This window comes from Nyctereutes procyonoides, unplaced genomic scaffold (genome assembly GCF_905146905.1).
Source record: "Nyctereutes procyonoides isolate TBG_1078 unplaced genomic scaffold, NYPRO_anot_genome, whole genome shotgun sequence".
Taxonomy (NCBI): Eukaryota; Metazoa; Chordata; class Mammalia; order Carnivora; family Canidae; genus Nyctereutes; species Nyctereutes procyonoides.
In genome coordinates, this window is record NW_026575147.1 from 16564107 (window position 1) to 16587039 (window position 22933).

Sequence of the window (22933 nt, forward strand, 5' to 3'; positions counted from 1 at the left end):
TCTAACCATAGTGAATCTACGCTGAGAGGTCTGGGGCTTGGTGACTCACTCGGCTCAAAAATATCCCAGAAGAAGTTTCTAGAAGGACAGCAAACATAACACTGACAAATAAATCCCTAATGATGAGTTCTGAAGCACCTACAGAGGAGTTTGGTTTTTTGCTTTGGCCCTTCCCTCCTCCCCCTCAAACCATCACTCTCCTTATGGAAAAGCCAAGTCCTAGTGGAACCCCTCCACTGGCTTTAAGACTACCTGAAAACAAAATCTACTCTGGGCAAGGCTCTGGCATTCCAAGTTCTCTGTGTTGCTCAGTTGAACGAGGATTAATAGTTGGAAAGACAGAGAGAAGTATTTCCAATCGCAGAGGGGATCCCTGGGGCCAAGTTCTGTTCCTTCAGTATGCAGTAATTGCTACAATGATGTCTCTTCCCAGAGCGTGTAAAGATACCCATGAGTTTCCACAAGCTGCCTGCCCACTCCTCCCAGCCTAAGGGTTGGATAAGAAGATTCCCAGCCAGAGAGACCTGGGCTGCAGAGCTTCTAGAGGCCATAGTGACTGGTGCACTTGGTCCCTTACTGAGGTGCGCGGAGTGCCTTGAGCAAGGGTCTAGCCTTATCTGATGCACTGTTGGGGAGAAGGCTCTTATGTTTCTGGCCACTTACTACTGGCCATCCAGCTTTTGAGGCCACTTTGTTTTCTGACTTCTTCCCACCATTCTCTTTAATTCAGCTCTTGTTGCCTCCACACACACACATGCTTCCACCACACCATCCTTCCTCCCATCCCAGTTGTGTCTCCAACTTCCTGCTATATTTCCCAGATGCTCCTTTTAGGCCAGTTCCCCAGGGAATGCTTCCCCACTTTTGTGGGGCATCCTATACAGCCCAGCCCAGGAGTCCAACCTCCCTCCCTAGGTCAGCAGTGAAAAGCCAGGCTCAGACACTGGGTCCCACATGTTCAAAATCCCTAGATACGATTGGGGAAAACAAATTCTAGTAGCTGCAAATGAATTCAAATTATGGGGAAAGCACCAGCTGTGATTTAAGATCAGTTAAATAAGAATTCTGGGGAGGAGAATGGAAGGAGGGTGACGTGGAGAATATTTACCTAATTCTGTTTTTGTCATCTTTAACTTTAACTAAATGAGAGTGATCTGCAACCCCATCATTCTGGTTGACTAGTGTGGTCAGCCAAGATTAAGGCAGTTAATTTCCAAGTAAGCTTGGCTCTAAAAGCAGAGAGCTTCTCAGCACATCAGGGCCAGCCATGTTATGGGGTCAATGCTCCCTGTAACAGCCCCTGGCAGGAAATACACAAGGCCTGCATTCTGTCTGCCTTCCATTGCCCTGGACCCCACCCTGTTTGGGTGGGTCTCACTTGCTTGGCATATATGTGAAGGCATCTGTCTGTTTCCTCCATTCTGGTTTGGGCTGAAACTGATTTGTTCCAAAATCTGTTATGTATTTAGGATGTGTCATGCCCTGAATACTGGGTTTCAGTGCTATTTGAGTAACTTGTACAATTAATTACACTTTATATATGGGCTATTAGGGCTTGAGCTGGCATGACGCATATATATTGGGCAAGAATAGTATGCAGATGGCATGTAACAACCAAACCAATAGCTAACATTTGTGTAGTGTGCTGTAGCTTGGAAAGCACTTTTACATGCATTATCACTTTTGGTTCTCACGATAACCTCTTTGAGGTAGGTAGTAGCATTTGCAAAGTATTTTACAAATGATAAATATGGGACTCAGAGAAGTTCAAGGTAGCATAGTCAGAATTTGGGATTCCAAATTCCACTTAAGAACTCAGAGGAGATGAGAAAGATAAGACTTTGGCTCCTGGAATGCTTTAGTTATTTTGTTTGAAATTCTCTGTCATTAGCCTGCACTGACTTTTTATTTAACATTGTTACTGAGGTATAATTGGCATGTAATAAACTGCACATATTTAAAGTGTACAATTTGATAAGTTTTGACATATGTATATATACATGAACTCGGCATCATAATTAAGGTAACGAACATATTCACCTCCCATCTCAAAATTTCCTTGACTTCTTTGTAATCCCTCCTCTTTTTATTTTTTTATTTATTTTTTATTTTTTAAAGATTTTATTTATTTATTCACGAGAGACACACACACAGAGAGAGGAAGAGACACAGGCAGAGGGAGAAGTAGGCTCCATGCAGGGAGCCTGACGTGGGACTCGATTGCGGGTCTCCAGGATCATGCCCTAGACTGAAGACAGCGCTAAACTGCTGAGCCACCGGGCTGCCCCTTCTCTCTTTTTTTAAATATATTTTTTTTATTGTAGTTCGATTTGTCAACATATAGTATAACACCCAATGCTCCTCCCGTCGAGTGTCACCCTCAGTGCCCATCACCCAGTCACTCCATCCCCCGCCCAACTCCCCTTCCACTAACCTTTGTTAGTTTCCCAGAGTTGGGAGTCTCTCATGGTTTCTCCCCCTCTCTAATTTTTCCCACTCATTTTCTCTCCTTTCCCCTATAATCCCTTTCACTATTTTTTATATTCCCTGTATGAGTGAAACCATATGATGATTATCCTTCTCCGACTGACTTACTTCACTCAGCATAATACCCTCCAGTTCCATCCACATCGAAGCAAATGGTGGGTATTCGTCGTTTCTAATGGCTAATATTCCATTGTATACATAGACCACATCTTCTTTATCCATTCATCTTTCGATGGACACCGAGGCTCCTTCCACAGTTTGCCTATTGTGAAGATTGCTGCTATGAACATTGGTAATCCCTCCTTCTCACTGTTCCTTGCATCCCCAGGCAAACATCAGTCTGATTTCTGTCATAGTATATTGGTTTGCATTTCTTAGAATTTTATGCACCTGGAATCAGATAGGATGTACTCTCTTTTTTTTTAAATTTAGCTTCATTCATTCAGCATAAGATTCATTTATGTTGTAGCATATATTGACAGTTCATTCCTTTTTTTTTTTTTGCTAAATAGCATTCCATTTTTTTTTCTAAAGATTTTATTTATTTATTCATGAGAGACACAGGCAGAGGGAGAAGCAGGCTCCATGCAGGGAGCCCGACACGGGACTCCATCCCGGGACTCCAGGATTACACTCTGAGCCAAAGGCAGAGGTCCGACTGCTGAGCCACCCAGGTGTCCCAAATAGCATTCCATTCTATGGATATACCACAGTTCATTTACCAATTCACCTGTTGATGAATATTTGGGTTATTTTCAGTTTGGGACTATTACAAATGAAGCGACTATGAACATAGATGTACAACCCTTATATAGACGAATGTCTTCATATCTTCTGGGTCAGTATGTAGGAGTGGAATGTTTGTGTCACATGGTAGGCATATGCTTCGCATTTTATAAAACTCCCAAGTTGTCCTCCTTACAGGTTGGACCATATTACATCCCACCAGCAATAGGAGAGTTCCAATTCTTCACCATCCTTGCCAACACTACATATGATCAGTCTTTTATTTCAGCCAATCTAATAGGTATGTAGTAATATCTCATTGTGGTTTTAATTTAACTTAATTGTTAGTCCTTAGGGACAAACAATGTTAAGTGTCTTTTCATGTGCTTACCTGTTATCTCAATATCTTCTTTGAAAATATATGTTAACATCTTTGGCCTATTTTTAAATTGTGTTCTTTGTTTTCTTATTGTTGAATTTTGAGACTTCTTTCTAAATACTGGATACAAGTCATTTATCAGATGTGTGCTTTGCAAATATTTACTCATGGTCTGTGGCTTATTCTTTCTGCATCTTTTAAAATTTTGATCAAGTCCAATTTACCAATGTGTTCTTTTATGGATAGTTCTTTTGGTATTTTTATTTCAGAAATGTTTGCCTAACCCAAGGTAATAAAGTTTTTCTCCTATGATTTCTTCCAGAAATTTTATGGTGAAAGGATTTATTTACATTTAGGCTTGTGATCCACTTTGACTTTATTTTTGTTTCTGGTGAGAGGGAGGGCTCAAAGTCGACTTTTTGCATATGGAGAGCCAATTCACCTACTGCATAAAAGACTATTTTTCACCACTGTGTACTATGCACTTTGGTTGAAATCAGTTGTCCATTTGTGTGTACTTCTGTTTCCAGACTCTATTCTATTCCATTAATTCATTTGTTTTGTTTGTCTTTATGTCAATATCACATTGTCTTGATCATGAGTGATGGCTAGTTTTATGTGCCAGTTTGGCTAGGCTTTGGTAGTACTCAGTTATATACTCAAACCCTAATCTAGGTGTTGCTGCAAAGGTATTTGTTTTAGATTATTTTTGGGGGAAAGTATTTTGTAGATGTGGTTAATAGCTACCGTAGGTGGGCTTTAAGTAAAGGAGATTACCCACAATAATGTGGATGGGTCTCATCCAATCACTTGAAAGCTCTAAAGATCCCAAACTCACATTTTCTGGAGTAGAAATTCTGCCTCAAGACTCAACATTAACTCTTGCCTGAGTTGCCAGCCTTCCCTACCATTTCATACTTGCTAGCCCTTATAATCCTAGGAGGCAATTCCTTAAAAAATTATATGTATTAATTATAAATTACAAAAATAATAAATTCACAAATATAAAAATTACAAATTACATGTATACATGTAAAATTAATCAGTCCTCTTCCATATAATTCTATATAGGTACGGGTATGTCTCCCTGAACCTCATTAATATACAGCAATATGTTTCTCAAGAGAACCCTGACTGACACCATTACTGTAATTTTATAGTAAATCTTTAAATCAAATACTTGTAATCCTCCAACTGTGATCTTCCTTTTAAAGTCTTGAAGTCTCTTCATATGGTAAAGCAAAGAAAGGAAAGATGACATTCCACTGAATATTCAGGAGGGATGTCCAAAAAGAGATGGTCTGAGCTGGACCATGGGGTTTGGAAGGCTTCTCCAAGTAAATATAGCAGGAAGGGTATTATTCCATTTCAATTGAAGGAGACTGCCTGAGCGAGTCCTCAGAATAACTTTTCCAATACACTCTGGAAATTACAGTCATCCGGTATGGCTAGAAAGTAAAGGATATAAAAGAAAGAACAATATGTTTGAAAAACCTATCTTGGGTAAGTAAGTACACTTTTACTTCCAAATAAAGAAGACAATTGAAACTGGCTTCAGTTTAAGAAAAAGATTGTTAATACAAATAACTAAACAATTCAGTGGGTTATAGTTTTAGGCATAGCTGGTTCTGGAGAGCTCATATATTCTCTCTCTCTCTCTCTCTCTCTCTCTCTCTCTCTCTTTCTCTCTCACCCAGCACTCCCTCTCCCTCCCACCTCAACCCCACCTCCAGCTTCACTGTCAACTCTGCTTCTTTCTGTGCAGTTTCAATCACTACCTGAATAACTCGTAGGTGTATAACCTGCGGTCCTTTCAGGAAGAAAGCTTCTAATTTTTTCACTAGTTTCAGTAACAAGAATTATTCCAGGAATGAATTTCATTAGATTAAGTCAAGTTACAAGTCTATGTCAGAACCAAGAACTATATTCTAGGATCACTGACTTGCCAGACCTGTGTCATGTGACCACCACAGAGTGGGCAGGTAGAATGTAAGGTAGAGGTCAATGGATTACCACATCCTTCTCAACTTCCTCTCTCGGTTACACTGAGGTCCTTACAACCTGAGCATTCGTTTTTTCATTTCATCCTGGAGACCTATTGACTGCTGCTTTCCATGCTGTTTCTTCTTCTAAGAAAAATGCCTAAACTGCTTCTTTCCTCTGAAGAGTCAGTATCATATATACCGGTTTCACCACATGTATTGTCCCCGGTTGTCAGTCGGTTCTCTCTGGAGCTCTGGTTTATGGCTGCCACCACTGGAGCTTGCAACAGCTTTCAATTTGGCTCCTTTGTGAACCTCATTAATATGCAGTTATCACCTCTCTCCAGATCATTAACAGACATTAACCAAACATGGTAACGAAGTCTGAAGATTCTGTGGTAGTAACTCTTCTACAGGAACCTGAGGAACTTGACAGAAGAGAAATTTGGGTTGGAAACTGGAAAAGGTCTCCTTTCTCAACACAGAATTTTCATCAACCCCAAAAGGAGATCTTCAGAGGAAAATGAAACAACCATAGTGTAAGAATAAGAAGAGAGAAAAAAATACACCCCAGCATCTGTTTCTGAAAATTTAGGATAGAAATCCCAACTATGAAGAGCTGCAAGTTTCAGTGGGCTGGGGTTACAATCTATTTGTTTAAATGAGAACTCAGTTAGCAAGGCTCAGTGGAGGAAGTTGAGGAAAGAATTCAGTTGTTGGCTGTTCTCCTTCAAGTTCTGAAACATTCCCCCTACAGTCTTTTGTCTGGGTTGGTGGTCCCAGTTTAGCCTGAGCGCCACCACTCAGAGTATGATATCCTTACCATTGCTGAATTATTTCTTCTTCTTCTTCTTCTTCTTCTTCTTCTTCTTCTTCTTCTCCTCCTCCTCCTCCTCCTCCTCCTCCTCCTCCTCCTCCTCCTCTTTTTTTTTAAAGATTTTATTTATTTATTCATGAGGGACACAGAGAGAGAGAGAGAAAGAGAGAGAGAGAGAGACAGGCAGAGGGAGAAGCAGGTCCCATGCAGGGAGCCTGACGCGGGACTCAATCCCAGCTCTCTGCGATCACACCCTGGGCTGCAGTCGGCGCTAAACCACTGCACCACTGGGACTGCTCCTTCTTCTTCCTTTTTTAAGATTTTATTTATTTATTTGGCAGAGAGAGAGAGAGAGCACAAACAGGAGGAGCAGCAGGCAGAGGGAGAAGCAGATTCCTTGCTCAGCAGGGAGCCTGATGTGGGGCTCCATCCCAAGGACGGATCATGACCTGAGCCAAAGCCAGGAGCTTAACCAATGGAGCCACCCAGGCACCCCAATATCAGCTTCTTCTGTCAGCCCACGGATGGATTTATTTTAATGAGTTGGGCTTTTCCTGTTCTATTCATTGTCTCAATCTTGACTGATCCTCATAACGTTCAAATCTATTGATTCATGTTCCTTATCTACCTCTCATCTGAACTACTACAGCAGCTTCTTAGCTGGTATCCTTGCCTCCATCCTGTGACCCACTTCCCATTAAGCCTCCAATCCCTACTCTTTACTAACATCAGAGGGAATTTCTCTAAAACCCAAATAGATCATATCACCTTGCTGTTTTCAGAAACCAGTAAACTTAAGTGCCTAGAGAAGCCATGTAGTAGGACAGACACTATCATTAGTGGCCTGCTTTGTATATATGGAGGTTAAGAAAGTTAAAACAAAAACAAAAACCCCCAAATCAAACCATTGAATGGGTAAAGGCTATAACTCTTTGAACATAGTCTGGCCACATTCTTAGCCCTGGACAATGAGTTCGGCCCCAACGAGTGGGAAAGTGTTGTGGGTTTCTTCCAGGCTGCAGCATTTAGTTGCCAGTGTGAGATTGTCTTGTGTTGGGAGTATAGTTACAGAGCCCCATCTGCCTGGGTTCCTGGGGGATTACAGTGAGCAGAACTTTCCTGCCAATTTGTTGAACATACAAGTGTGAGTGTCCAACTGACCTCTGTTTTTCCAAACTGCTTACGTTCTAGGGTTGCCTCTTGCCAAAGCACAGCCTAGACCCTTCTGATTGATATAGATATTGAAGCTGGAGGAAGGGTACTATTGTTAACAACAGCAAGAAGAACAGGCAACCAAAAAACCCAAGTGACAAAAAAAATACATAACATTCATTTCAGGCCTGGGGCTAGGTGGTGAGAAAACTAATATTGGGGGCTGGAAAGTTGGCAGTTCATTTTATTTAATGGGAAAACATCTGATAAAGTTGTCACCTTCAGTTAGGCACCAAATTAATGTACAAATCTATGAAAAGAGGTTGAAAGACAGAGTGCTGTGGTGAATGCCAGTTTCAGTTACCTATATTTGGCAAGGTATTATAAGAAAGAGATGCACTCAGAAAAGAATTGGCTTCTTTGCAAGCAAGGATGAAAAAGAACCGAGAGGATTTGAAAATTTAGGGACTAGTGGGATTGCAAAGTCAGCTGCTTCTCAGTTCTTAACTAAAAATGTAACAATGAGAAATCCTGTGAGCAGCAAAGGCTAATGAAATCTCAGCCTCTCAGGGAGGATCATATTGAGTGTATAGTCATCACACACAGTTGTTAAAACCTCTCAGAGGAGTAAAGTGTTTTACAGTGAAGATCCAGTGAAGGGAAGATGCCCAGTGAATCCTTTTAGTTGAATAAAGGTGCTCAAAGAAAGAAAATAAAAATGTGGCATTACTTGAACTAAGTCCAGAGATAGAAATGATGGTGAGAAAGTAAATATAGGAGGATGTGGCTAGTGGCACAAAAAGTTGACCAAAATCCAATACACGGGGAGTCTCGGTTTAGTGAGTTTTGAGACCAAGGAATCACACTAAGGGAGGATGATTCTTAAGACCTAGGCCTCTAATCGTCTATAGTAGGAAGTGGACTAGGAAAAATTATTGATGTCCCCCAAAGACATCATATCCTCTAATACGTATTTTGGATATAGTCAAAAAAGATAAAAGAAAAGGAAAAACTTCTTAGGGCAGACACAACAGTGATGAGAAAAATGGATGAAGGAGCATTTTCAACATGAACAATCAGAGATTAGTCAAAATACTTTCTACTCCAAGGAAAGGGGCCTCAAAAACTTAACCTGGCAGGATTCAGGACTTCTGCCCACCAGTATCCTCTACATGTCTCTGTTCTTCCTCTTTCTGAATAGGAGTGTTTATTGTGGTTATCCTGTCCCTCCATCTTCTATCACTGTGAATTGGGGAGTGGATGTGGGGGGAGATCATTTATCTTTTTAGCTCATAACTTTTGAGATCACAAGATGCCGCTTCCAGGTCTGAGGTAGAAATTACAATATAAGATATCATAATGAAGGAACATATCTGAGCTCTGTTCAGAGACCATAGATTTTGAGTTTAATGCCCCACTTGATAAGGTATCTAGGTTGTCTCCTTAGAAAGGGGATGGGTATGTTCTTCATGTATTAAGAAATCACCACTAAATATTTAGAGATTTAAGGCAGACCATGCAGGTATTTCTACTATTGACCAGTAGTTAGTTCCCCTCTCTTTTGGGACACATGGAGGACTGCACTTCCCCACACTCTTAAGGTTAGTCATGTCCATATGATTAGCTCTGGACCATGGGTTGAGAGCAAATGTGAGGTGGACCAGCGGATTTAATTGAGAAGACCGTCTGGCTCTGCTTGTTACTAACTAAGATGACTATGGATTACTTTGAAACACCTTACTCTGCGCATATGAAGGAGACTCCACCAACATGCGTTCCTGAGTGGCTAGATTAAGCAGACGTTTTCTGCTAACCTGATTTGGACATGCAACATGAGTGAGAAATACGCTTGTTTTAAGCCACTGAAATATGGAACTGCTTGTTCTGCAGCATAACCTTTCCTATTCTGAAGGACACACTTAACCTTTCCCAAAGGCAAAACTGCCTAAGACTCCAAAACAAAACAAAACAAAAACAAAAACAAAACAAAACAACCTTTCCTAAAGGCAGAAAGAAGAGATAGAACCAGGATTCAAATTGATTTCTGGAACAGAGGTCAACACCTGGCCACCACCTCACTGTCAGCTGCAGGGGGATTAATAAAGCCAATCCTTGGGCACCTGGGTGGCTTGGTGGTTGAGCATCTGCCTTTGGCTCAGGCCATGATCCCGAGGTCCTGGGATCAAGTCCCACATCAGGCTCCCCAGACAGGGAGCCTGCTTCTCCCTCTGCCTATATCTCTGCCTCTCTCTGTCTCTCATGAATAAATAAAACTTAAAACAAAAAAAAAAAAACAATCATTGAGCTAGAGCTTATGAATAAAATACAGCACTATATAGCTTCAAAAAATGAAAACATGAAGATATTGGTATAACATAATTGAGATAGAGGAGGGCCGAGAGGGAACTTATTTTCCTCATGTAAAGAAGATGAAATTTACAGATACTTAAAAGAGATTCACTGGGAATATATGAGAATCAGCGATAGAAGTAACATTCATTTATTGTGTCCTGCACAGAAGTTCCTTTTGCTAACTCTGAGTGACAGGTGGCTATGTGTATGGAGTGAAGGGTGTGTTGGGGGTGGGCAGGATAAGTGGGAAGAAAGAAATTGATAATACTTTGAATAGGTGAGTGAACTAAACTTAACATCTCTATCTAATGTTTGAAATTGTCAAAAGGACTATAACAGTTGAAATTTGAGCTAGGAATTTTAGCTATCATACGATAGTCAAGAAATACATTTAGATGGTTGAAGAATTTGATACTTTGACGTTTTCCTTAAAAGTATTATATGTTTTGGATTTTACTTTGTTTCCTTGATGTTATCTATTTTAATAAAATCTGTTTTCCATCAGTGTAACAAGGGAGCTTCATAATTATAAATTATGAAGGAGATTGAGCCTAAAGCTGCAGTCTGTTTCCAGGGTTTCAGAAATCTTGATGAGACATGTTATTACTTTACTGACATCTGGTGGCCATATAGCTTAATTGCAGGTATATTTTTTTGACAAGGCAAATGTGTTCAGGATTTATATTCAAATCATGTAGTGATAGCTACAAATGTTTTTTTTTAATTTCCTTATTACTATCTGTTACTTTACTTTCCATCATTTTTTAGAGGGGGGAGGAGCAGAGGGAGAGAAACAGAGAGAATCCTCAGCAGGCTCCATCCATGTCCAGTGAGGAGCCTGACTTGGGGCTAGATTTCATGACCCTAAGATCACGATCTGAGCCGAAATGAAGAGTCATTCACTTAACCAACTAAGCCGCCCAGGCACCCCTTCCTATCTTTTATGTTATATTTTCTACCCAATCTTGCTCTTTTTCCCTTTATCTCACAGACAGCATATGATTATAGTCAAATATACAACCTATATATTCAAGATACCAAGCACATTTCTGAAGGGAAAAGTTGGAGAAACTACTGAGCTTGCCAGGGATCTGTAGCAAGGATTTCAGAGCTTCCCAAACTCACGTAGTAAGAAATCCATGAGACAGTCCATTCATTTACCTAACATTTCCATAGGTCCCACTATGTGCCAGGCATTATATCATGTGCAGAGAATTCTGAGACAGCAATTGCAGTATTTGTCCTCAAGGACTTCCTTATCTTATAGGAATACAAAAAAAATCATTACAATATAGTAGGATAGAGCATCCCTGATGCTCAAACCTTAGTCATTTTTTTTAAAGATTTTATTTATTGGGATCCCTGGGTGGCACAGCGGTTTGGCGCCTGCCTTTGGCCCAGGGCGTGATTCTGGAGACCCCGGATCGAATCCCACATCAGGCTCCCGGTGCATGGAGCCTGCTTCTCCCTCTGCCTATGTCTCTGCCTCTTTCTCTCTCTGTGTGTGACTATCATAAAATAAATAAAAATTTTAAAAAAAGATTTTATTTATTTATTCATGAGAGACAGAGAGAGAGAGAGAGAGAGAGAGAGAGAGGCAGAGATACAGGCAGAGGGAGAAGCAGACTCCATGCAGGAAGCCCGACATGGGACTGGATCCTGGGCCTCCAGGATCATGCCCTGGGCCGAAAGCAGGAGCTAAACCGCTGAGCCACCCAGGGATCCCCAAACCTTAGTCATTTTTTTTTAACCTTAGTCATTTTTAATAACATTTTTATCACTTTCAGCTGAGCATGGAGATCTCGGGAACAGTCCATGCATATGTTACATGGGGACCCTTCCTAGATTTGCCTCTTTCCTCTTATCTTTGGTACATTCAGTACAGAGATTAAAACAAATAATACATTTATTTTTTTTCAAATAATGCATTTAAAGTGTTTAGGTCAGTGCCTAAAATTCAGAAAGCACTTGAAATCCTAGTTAATGCCATTCTTCCATATGTGTGTTCATTAGACTATATGCCAGATGCCATGCTAAAAGCTGGGGTACTAAAATGAAAAGACAGCCCCCAAATTTAAGAAGTTTATGAGAGTAGTGGAGAAAATAGATAAGAAAATAAATAATTTCAGTGCACTATGGTCATTGTTAGATTAGGAGTAAGAGAAGGAGAAGTATTCAATATAGGGGAAGTTGTATAGCTAGCCTTTGAACTGAATGGTCAAATATAAACTAGACTTAGCCAGGATATCAAGAAGAAGAGCATGCTATGCATAGGGCATAGCATGAGCGAGAACGTGAGGTGCAAGAGCACATGACCTATTCAGGAAGCTACAAATAATTCAGAGTTACTCATGCATAAAGTGCAAGGAGAGAGCAGCTGAGACCAGGTTAGATGGGTAACAAGATCCACATCAGGAAAGGCCTTGAGGGTATATCAAAGAAATTAGAATTTACATGGTAGAGGAGGAGTGGTTCAGACTGGTGGCCTGAGGACTTCATAACTAAGAGATATTTTGTTTGGTTTGCTCAGAGTTTTAAAAAGATCACAGTACAAACCATTGATTGCATGTTGTTTTACCAAAAGTCCTTGCCATGAGTTTGTGTTGCTTGTAGGTATCTGTATTGCAAGCTCAGTTCAACCTGAGAGATGATAGAAAACCACTGGAGAGTTCTGAGCAGGGACCAGCATGATTATATTTGTGTCTCCCCAGTAGTAACATGGTGCATGGGATAAGAGAACTAAGAATTAGTGAGAGAGACAGAGAGGGAGAAAAGAAGAATTAGTAATAGAGACAATTAAAATAGTCCTGATGTGAGAGCCTGACTGGGGGTAGCAGTAGAGGAGATGCACATAAGATTGATTTAAAAGTTAATAGAAAGAACCGAGTAAGTGATTGTTTGTTTGTTTGGTTGGTTGGTTGGTTAGTTGGCTTTTTGTTAGGGGCGGTGGGAAGGGAACAAGACGCAGGAGACTAGAATGAGTCCCAGCATTTTAGCTTAGGCAATTGAGTGGGGGATGCCATTCCTACAGAGACGTCCAACAGGATGTGAGGGTAGATTATGGGCCAAGATCATGTGTTAGGTTTGAGCAGGTAGAGTTTGTGGATTGTGATGGATATTCTGGCAAGGATCATGGTTGGGATGGATCACAGACCAGTAGCAAATTATGGAATTGAAATTAAAATTGGAAAGGTTCGTAGGCACCAAGACTACATATCTTACAACTCACAGAGGAGGGTCTCCTCAGGCTTGGAGTCAGGGCAAGAATCCACTAGCTCCCCCATAGCTGATTCAAAGAGTTATAAAATGAGTGCTGGTGATAATAACCATAATGGTAATACAGCATTTGTCTTTAGTAGAATTACATATGTGAGAGCCTGGATTGTTTCATTTATTCCTCATAATAACTTTATGTAATAGGTGTACTTATTGTCTCCATTTCACAGATGTGAAAACTGAGATTTAGAAAAGCTAAATAGCTTGCCCATGTCACATAGTATTAAGGGGCAGAGCTAGAATTTGAGTGTCTTTAGGGTTCCTTGAGGGTCACCCACTCCAGCTTAAGGCAGCAGAATATGAGGGATACTGGGGAGGTTGACTTCTTTGGATAAAATACCCAGCTCTGGCCCAACTCTGCACATGTGCCTGAAATTTTAACTTTAGGAATGTATTTCTTAAGGTCTAGACAGGTTAGGAGGGGAAGTTTCTCAAATTCCACTATAGGGATCTAAAAACCTCTGGGAGTTAAAGACCTGGTCCCAATTTACAGAGCTCTTCAGCCTGATTGCTCTTCAGAATCCCTCTGGGGAAGGAGGTGTTCTTACAAATTACCAATGTGGTAACTTGTCTGCAGAATCACCTCCAACACACATACACACTATGTTTTTGTGGATTTTTTTTTCAAGATTTATTCTAGAGGAAGAGGAAATGAGAGAGCACACATGCATGTGAGAGTCGGGGAGGAGCAGAGGAAGGAGAGAGAGACTCTCAAGTAGACTTCCTGCTGAGAGTGGGGGTCCAATGCAGGGCTTAATATTGCAACCGTGAGATTGTAACCTGAGCCGAAACCAAGAGTCGGACACTTAACTGACCAAGCCACCCAGGCCCCTCACACTATGCCTTTTTTTTTTTTTAACAATGACTCAAATTTGCGTCCAGTTTTGAGACAAGATGCCAATTCTCAGTGAAATACAAATCAGAAACTCTGAGGATGGGCTCAACCATCTCTGTTTTCTCGAACCTTCCAGGTGATTCTCATCAGTACTTTTGTGAAGTTAAGGAACAGCCTAGAAGAGCAAAACAGGTCCAGGGAGAGGACCCAGTATCAGGCAGTGGAGTGGGGAGGGAAGATGTGAAAAGGGGAGTCCAGCCAGAAGACAACTTCTCTTTTATACCATTTGAAAATCTGATAATCTTTCCTCACACACGGGCTTGTCAATTATGTCTGTGCACTCCAGGGGACCCTGGGAGAAGTTGACTCTTCTCTCAGGGTGGGAAGAGGAGGTGCAGAGAAAGACCCCAACATTTTCCTCCCTGAACTGCTACTAAGAAAGATGAAGTTCACAGCATGACCAGAAGGCGGCTCCACAGTCACTTCTGTCTTCAGTTCTCTGGGAATCCGGGATCTAAGGATCCTGAGACGCATGGTGAAGCAGGAAATGTAGAATGGGATTTGGGAGATCTGTGAGCTGGGATGCTGTGTTAACCAGAATTTATTTGTTCATAGTTTTTGAGGGAGAGGAAACAGAAATACCACTTGCTGGGAAAGTTATGTGAAGGCGAGGATGCCTCCTTCTCATCCCAGGAGAGCTAAATGGAACCATATTGGGCCCTCCCCATGCCACTCAGGGGAGATGCTTTTCAAGGGAGTGAAATGTTTTATTGAAGAAACTCCAAGGAGGGAGGAAAGAAGCCCAAGAGAAGGGCAGCCTGACAGGTCAGCAGATGGAAACAGCCTCTTTCATGCATGTGGCTAAAAGCTGGAAGTCAGTCCCTCTGAAGGCATAGCGGCAGTCCACAGGTCCATGACGCCTTTCATCTGCCTCCTAGCAGCTTTGGACTGATGGGGGCTGAGAAATTCACAGCAATCCTGGGAGAAGCAGACATGGGGCTCACTTTCTGAGTCCACTTCGCTGGTAGCAAATGAAATGGAGCCCCTACAATCTGAACACCGAGGCCTTCTATCAGATTTTGCCACTACCATAAAATGAGGAGAAAAGAGATCCCTTTTACTACGTGGTTATGAAGATTAAGAAAAATTATGTATTAGAATCACCTACCAGGTAACAGGTACTCAACAAATGTCTCTTCCATGTTCCTTTCCCCCAGAACCACTCAACAGCTGTATGGTTAAAATATCGACTATTCATTTCATTTCTTAGCTCAGTTTTCTCAAGCAAAAAAAAAAAAAAAAAAAAAAAAAAGACACTCTCTTCTCCTGGAGCAGTAGGAAACCACAAAAGTGAGTTCCCAATGCAATCCAAGGAATATTATTAGTTAGCAATAACTGCACTTTGGATGAACTTCACAAGTTCTGACATTGCCACAACACAAGGATATTAGTAAATAAGAGGTCAACATATTTTTTCGTTTGACACTTTACACAGCTTGCAGTTACCCTGGTCTGTACTTTCACAAGTCTTGGTCTGTACTTTAACAAGTCTTATCTTACCCAACTAAATAATCAGCAGTTGAAAGTTTATTAAGGCATTTTAAATAATGTTGTGAGCTAAAGAGGGGCTCCCTAACTGAATCGCCACCATTACTTTCAGAACATGACTTTCAGGCCTGTGGCCTCAGTTACTGGGTTTTCTACAACAAATCTGGAGAAATACTCACTCCACAGAAACACATCTACTGAAATGTTCTCCAGATCCCTCTTGATTGCCAAATGTAGTAAAAATGTCAGTCTTTATCCACATTTGCCTCCCTGGACCTCCTCACAGACTTATCCATATACTTCCTTGACTTGAATAATGTTATTGGCTCCTAGTTATTACCTTTTTCAATGTCACTTCTCAGTCTCTTCCTTGGACTCCCCTCCTCCATCACCTGTCACTTCTAGAAGGTTCTATCATTCACCATTCTCCGTTCACTCTATGGTCTCTACCTTAATCGATTCCATCCTTTCTCTCCTAGATGTACTCCCTTCCTAAATTCTGATGCCTTATGCAGCAGAGCCACTAATGCTTACCACGAATAACATTAGCTCCTCTGTATTTCCCAGCCCGTGGTGTTGGGTAGGCCTATAAAGCCAAATCTGGCAATGAAATGCAAGCAGATGGGATGTATGTCATTTCCAACTAAGGGGATAAAAGACCCACATATGATTCTTTAGTCTCTCTCTTCTCTTGCTCATGTGACTGAGGAGGACTTCCATTCTTAGATGCTGAAGTTACGGGATGCTTCAACATGTCAACCTGGGTCCATGTGGATGAAGATGTGGAACCTCAGAGCCACTGAACAGCACATATTTGATGTTTGAGAAATAAACTTTTTTGTCTTAGGATTTGGGGTTACTTGTTACAGCAATATAACCTGTCCTATCCTGACTTCCAAGTCTAGCACCTAGCCTAATGTTGACCTACAGTAGTCAATAAATTTAAGAAATCAAATGGCTATCTGTAGCCCTACTTCCCAAAGTTTTGCATTTATTTTTTTCCAATATGCTGCCAGACAAACCCAGCTCTCAGTATCTCTCCTCTTCAGCCCTCCAAACCTTTGTTAGTGGCTCCATGTCTCTCTAGCCATTAAGTCAAGACACAGGTGTCAACAGAGATCTCCATCAGTGCTGGCCACTCCACCTCAATCCAGTCACCAAATGCTTTGAAAAACACCTCCTAAGTATCATTTCAGTCTTTTCGTGGCTCTATTATGACTTTCCTAGTTATTGTACTCACACTCTCTTACTTGGAGTAGTGATCTGACCGTCTCCCCATCAACTGCTCTGCCCTCTGCCCAGCAAGAATATCTAAATCATAGGTCTAACTCTGCTTGAAACCACGTATGGCTCTCCTTCACCTGAAAAATAAAGTCTGAGCTTCTTGGTTTGTCAGAAGTTTCCTGGCACAAATGACCTAGACCCACCTAATCTCTAGCCTTCCATCTTACTTCTCCCACATTGCCTTATATTTGTAATCCTACCTACTTACCTGGAGCTCCACCCATGCTATGTGGTTTCATGCTTCCTTCCCCAAATCTGTGTCTGGCTGGATCCTCTGAAGTCTTGAAGATTCACCAAGACATCACCTCTGCCAGAAGACTTTCCCAGACTTCACTGTCACCCTTCCTCTGTGCTTCTATAGCACCTGGTTTACATTTTCCTCACAGTGATAGTGGCTCCGTTGTAGTCCATAGAGGTGAAGATGGACATACTGTGCCTATGGCAAGGATAGGCCCAAAGATTTTCCTCTGACTCCCTAAGCACATGTTTCATTTGGAAATTATTTGGTTCTGGATCTCTGTCTAATTGCCTTCCCCAGGTGTCAGAATAATTTACTGAAGGAGTACTCAGTATCCAGACTTCTTTCTTTCTTTTTCTCCCTCCCTTCTATCTCTTCCTGTTCCTTCTGGCTGTGGGGTCAGAATGACTGAGTTTAAATCTGAGGTCCACCATTTCCTAGCTATGTGACCCTAGAAGAGCTTCTAATCTTCTTTGAGCATTATTAACCTCAATCATAAAAGAAGGATAGTCATATTTCCCCCAGAGATATTCATCTCACTGGATTGATTTAATAATTAAAATATGTATGTATAAAAACTTAGAATGATGCTTGATATGAGGTAAGCACTTGAATAAGTATTTGCTGATATTATTACTTTTTTTGACCTGTCCAGTGAATAAATAAGTAATAATCAATGTTTAGTAGCAATTCTTAACCCTGGAATCTAAGTTTAGCTTTAACATAGAGACTTAGTTTTAGCTTAAGAGTGGTATTTTGGATTTGGGCCCAACTGCTCCCCCCCCCCCCCCCGCCATTCACTTGCCCAAATCCCTCTGTCTAGGGCCCTGCAACCAACATTCCATACCAGAGTTTCAGTCATTTGACTTAAGACTTGTTTCCCCTTAAAGCACAAATACCACATAAAGTCTTATCAATCATTTATAATGCCCGCATTGAAGTAGTCCCAGACAACCCCAGCTGGAAATAATAATAACTCATATTTGTATGGCACTCTCACGTACTCTTGTTCTTTTGATCCTCAGAACAGTGCTGTCTGTTAGGAGGAGGAGGCTGGACTGGGTTTGTCACCATTTCAAAGAGGAGAATACTGAGACCCACTGAGTTTAGGAGCCCAGATTCCCACAGCTGGTGCAGCACAGAGCCAGGGCTCATCTTCAGGTTTTGTGGTTTTTGGGTCCAAGTCCCTCTCACTGTACTCTGGTGACGTCACCTCTGAAACTCCCTTGCAGCAGACCAGGTCCTAGATGCCTTAAGTGCCTAATACAGGGTTAATGGAGGCTGGTGACTATGTTTCTATGTTAACGAGTTTGGAGATCTGGCTATGCCAAAGTGAAATGAAACTTTAGAGATGATTTGTGCAGGAACCCAGGATTGCAACCAAATTCACTGAGTACACACCCTGTCACCGAATAAATGAGAAAGGCATTCAACTTCTATGCTAACTTCATCACTTATAAAACAGGGATAACAGTAGTCATCCATAGATGTTCTGAGGGATCAAATGAAAGTACTCATTTACAGCACTTAGTTATGAATGTTTGTCATCATAGCTAACACATTCAAGTCACACATTACCCTTTATTTATTTTTTTAAATATTTTATTTATTTATTCATGAGAGACACAGACAGAGGGAGAAGCAGGCTCCAGGGGGGAGCCCGCTGTGGGATTCGATCCTGGGACCCTGGGATCATGACCTGAGCCATAAGCAGATGCCTAACCACTGAGCCACCCAGATGTCCCTCATTTCCCTTTAAAGATTAGTAGGAAGAAGACTAGGAAATCACCTGAACCCACTTCCACATTTTTTAGGCAAGGAAGGACACTAAGATGCGGTGAGCCATGGTAATTTATACAGCTTGAAAAAGCAGAGCCTGGAACCCAGACGCCTAATCTCTCACTGGGACCTTCCACCATTTACTGTGAGCTGCACCCTCTAGTAGGTCCGTGGGAAGATATTTCAGTCTTTCAACAAATATCTGTGCCTAGCCCTGAAATAGCCACTGTGGAGGATTACAAACATTTATAATCTATTTGTATTGGCAAGTGTCAAGTAATAACAGCATTTAAATCAGCATTTAATTGGTAGAACAATTTGTATGAGGCCATCAGTGGGATGCATGAAGCATGTGGGAAAGGAAAGTGCTCCATTAATTAAATAGTTTAATGATTAACAAGCATTTTATTGAACTCCTAATTTTGTCAGGCACTTTGCTGGGCATCAGAGATATGTGGTTTCCACTTTGAAGGACCCCACAGCTTACATGGAATGATAAATATATAAGTAAGCAATTTCAACACATTATTTTAAAGAAATCCACAAGAAAGATATTTATAAGAAATGTGAAAGCATAGATGAAATCATAGATGACTATAGAATCACTAAGGAGGTTATTTCTAAGACTGCCTTGGGAAGCAAAGGTCAAGGAAGTAACATGCGTTCTCAAGTACAAATAGGAGTTTGCCAGTGCAGAGTAGAAGCCAGTTAAGGAAGAAGACAGAGGCTTTGCAAAGACCTGGACAAAGAGCATGGCTCCTTTCATAGGGAACTAGAAGATTGTTGTATGGCTTGAGTTTGGAGTGCAAGCTAGATTGTGTCAGGAAGAGTCAGAAGAGTCAGGTGAGGCCAGTAGTCTGGGACTACTCAATCTTGGAGTTTGGATCTGGGACTACTCAATCTTGGAGTTTGGATCTTATTGTATAGAAAATGAGAAACGGGTACAAATTTTGAGTGGAAAAATAACCAGGGAAGATTGTAATGTTTTTCTTTGTTCCTGTGGAGTTTTCTGATACTACGACAATGAACATGAATTACTATGACCATCAGAGGAAACAGGGTATTTTGAAAGAATGCAGAGACTGCTCTGGTATCCGTGTGGTAGAGAATATTCAGCAGCAAGAATGGAAACAGGAAGCCAAATTAGGAGGTTGTTGCAGTCCCTTACATGCAGATTATTGAGAAAATGGACCAAATTGGAGATGGAGGGAAGTGAAAGTACCTGAGAGAATATGAAACAGAGAGATGGATGGGAAGGTGAACAAGTAGATGTCAGGCCACTGGTGAGGAAGGGGTTCAGCATGACTTGCCGGTTTAAGACTCAAGAGAAGAGTCTCAGAGCTGTCTTTTGAGATTTCTGTATTTTCAGCTAGACTGAGAATGCCCCTAGGACAAAGACTTCTGTGTTCTGTGGTCTCTTCCTCTGTCTCATCTGGTGCCTGCTTTTCTCTATGCTGATGGACTTGAAAGCTGGGTTCTGGGTAGACTTGACTTATCAGATAAAGTAAAGGACACTCAACTAATTATGAATTTCCCATAAACAATGAATAATTTTTTAGTATTAGTATGTCCTATGCAACATGTGGGACATACTTATATTTTAAAATAATCATTATTTGTATGTAATTGAAATTTAACTGGGCATCCTGTATTTTTATTTGGTAAATCTGGCAACTCAAATTCTGGTGTGTGTGTGTGTGTGTGTGTGTGTGTGTGTGTGTACAGTAGTTAGCGGGAACAAAGAGCTGTAAGGAAGTAGTGGGGTATAATAGATTAAAATGACAATAAGGAGCCTTCTCACAGAAGGAGCAGGGAGGGCACGAGAGACAAAAATTGGAGAGTCACACTAATAGCAATAGTAGAGCAGAGTAACCTAAGAGTGAGACCTTCTGAAGTAGGTCTTCTTCTTTTTTTTTTTTTTAAGATTTTATTTATTTATCCATGAAAGACACAGAGAGGCAGAGACATAGGCAGAAGGAGAAGCAGACTCCCCACAGAGAGCCTGATGCAGGATTCGATTCCAGGACCCCAGGATTGAGACCTGAGTCAAACACAGACATTCAACCACTGAGCCACCCACCCCTTATTAACGTCTTCTTAATGATTTCATTCCATCTCTCAAAGCAATAACCCCATAAACTGGCTTCCTATGTAAATTGCTCATGGATGGAGAATGTGCTAATCTGGGACAAGCTCTTTCTGATCCACATGAACAGGAAGTAGAGGACATTATTTAGTGCATGAGTTCTGTGTTCAGACAGCCTGGGTTCAAGGTCTAGCCACATGGCCTTGGGCAAATCACCTACTCTTTTCATTTTCTTCATATGTAAAATGAAAAGAATAAAACCTACTTCAAGGATCCTTTTAGAATTAAATGGATATCCATGCAATACCTAGAGCCTATTAATAAGGAAATATCATTATTTTCTCATAGTAATCATAGTACCTCACCCTCAGAGACCACTTAAATGTTTTCACATTCATTTTTAAAATTATATCTACACAATAGCTCTGTGACACAGACAGCATAGGATATGTTGATCCATTAAAACAGATTTTTTTTAAAAAATTAAGCAGCTTGGTTGGCCAAAATCACAGTACCTGGTTAGTACCTGAACCAGGACCCCTAAATAGATATAGTATTAGGACAAGGAGGAAAATGGGATCATTCAGTGATCATCAGCTCAGCGTGTCTGGAAATGTGAGGGCATATGTGATTACCCCATGCCTGGAGATTCTGCTGTCATCTAAGGCTTAAGGTGCAGGTGCTAAATGTTTTCCAAAAGCAGGACTGTCCTGGCCCCAGACACCAATAACTGCCTATTGAAAAACATTGGCGTTTCTGCTCCCAAAATCTACAATGAAAAAAACAAAACAAAACAAAACTGAGGCCCAGTGTAGTTAAGTGACAGGTTTTTCTTGGTGGCTTTCATATGGGAGATGATATTAAACTATTTGTTGAGTAAGCAATTTAAAAGTCAAATTAAAGAGGGCTCATTAAGGGAACTCTCTGCTTTCACTGTTCTGTATAGTGAATGTGGTACCTGAACAAACATGTTGGCATGGCTGGCCAGAAAAGGCCACCGGTCTGGTCTGTGATGCACAGCTGGCCACTAGCTCAGAGCAGTTCCCTCCTTAGCCCCCAATACTCCGGCTGTCAGTGGGAGACCAGTGGTCTCCCACACATATGGGCTGAGGACATAGAAGGAGCCTTCCAAATGCCTAGGAAGTGAGGCACTCAACCTGAGCAGTCAGACTTCCCAGACCTCTGGCCTTTGGATCCTCATGATAACTGTAAGCATGAGAAGTGGGGGCTCAGGTGCCTGAGCAGGCCACCTGGTCCTACAGTGCATCTCGTCCAAAACCAACATTCGACAAACGAGGGAATAATAAAAATGCAACTATCACCTTTACACGATTTTACTACACAGGGTACCAGGTGCAGCCGTTTGCACTTGGTGCCTCATTTAACTCCTACACCTGCTCTGTGACAAGGGCGTTTGTATTCCTGACACACGAGGGAATTGAAAGTACAGAATATTAGCAAATGTACTAGCTTCCAAAGGAGGCAAGTGGCGATGTGGGATATGAATAAAGGATGTGTGGATTCCGGTAGCAGGACCAGGCCGCTGCTTTCCGGAAGAAAGGGGACACACACGAGAAAGCGACTTGACCCAAGAGGCCCCGCTGCCTGGAGGGACTGGCACCCAAGGCCGCCCCTCCTGCCGCTGTGTATTTTCCGCCAAGCCACCCTGTCAGGCATGGATGTCAAGGCAGGGCAGCGTGGCGTGAGCCCCCGTCCCCTGCCTTCCCTCGTGCCACGGGAGGTCGCCCAGGAAGCGCCTTTCTTGCCCTCCGTCCTCCCGCTCCCGGAGGAGCTGCAAGGCAACGAGGACTTGATGGGGATACTGGCATCCCCCCGCCGCCCTCCCCCCGGCTGGAGGCCTGCCCCCCCATCCCGGGCCCGCGGACATCAAAGCGAAGGGGGGCGCGTGCGGGAGCGGAGGAGGTGCTGGGCGCCTGGACACCCGCGGAGCCGGCCGCGCCCCTGCAGGTGTGGGCGCCCCGCCCCGGCCCG

The 22933-nt window shown here is 41.9% G+C and overlaps 1 long non-coding RNA gene across 2 annotated transcripts in view; it reads right to left on the reverse strand.

The window, feature by feature from the left end:
- Positions 1 to 4161: 4161 nt before the first annotated feature.
- The window catches only part of LOC129501298 (uncharacterized), a 112184-nt gene continuing 93412 nt past the window's right edge, over positions 4162 to 22933 (reverse strand). For both annotated transcript variants that reach the window (XR_008662706.1, XR_008662705.1), the window contains exons 5-6: positions 5777 to 6002; positions 4162 to 5040 (exon numbers count right to left, since the gene is read on the reverse strand). This is a non-coding gene — a long non-coding RNA (uncharacterized LOC129501298). The remainder of the gene's footprint in view (positions 5041 to 5776; positions 6003 to 22933) is intronic.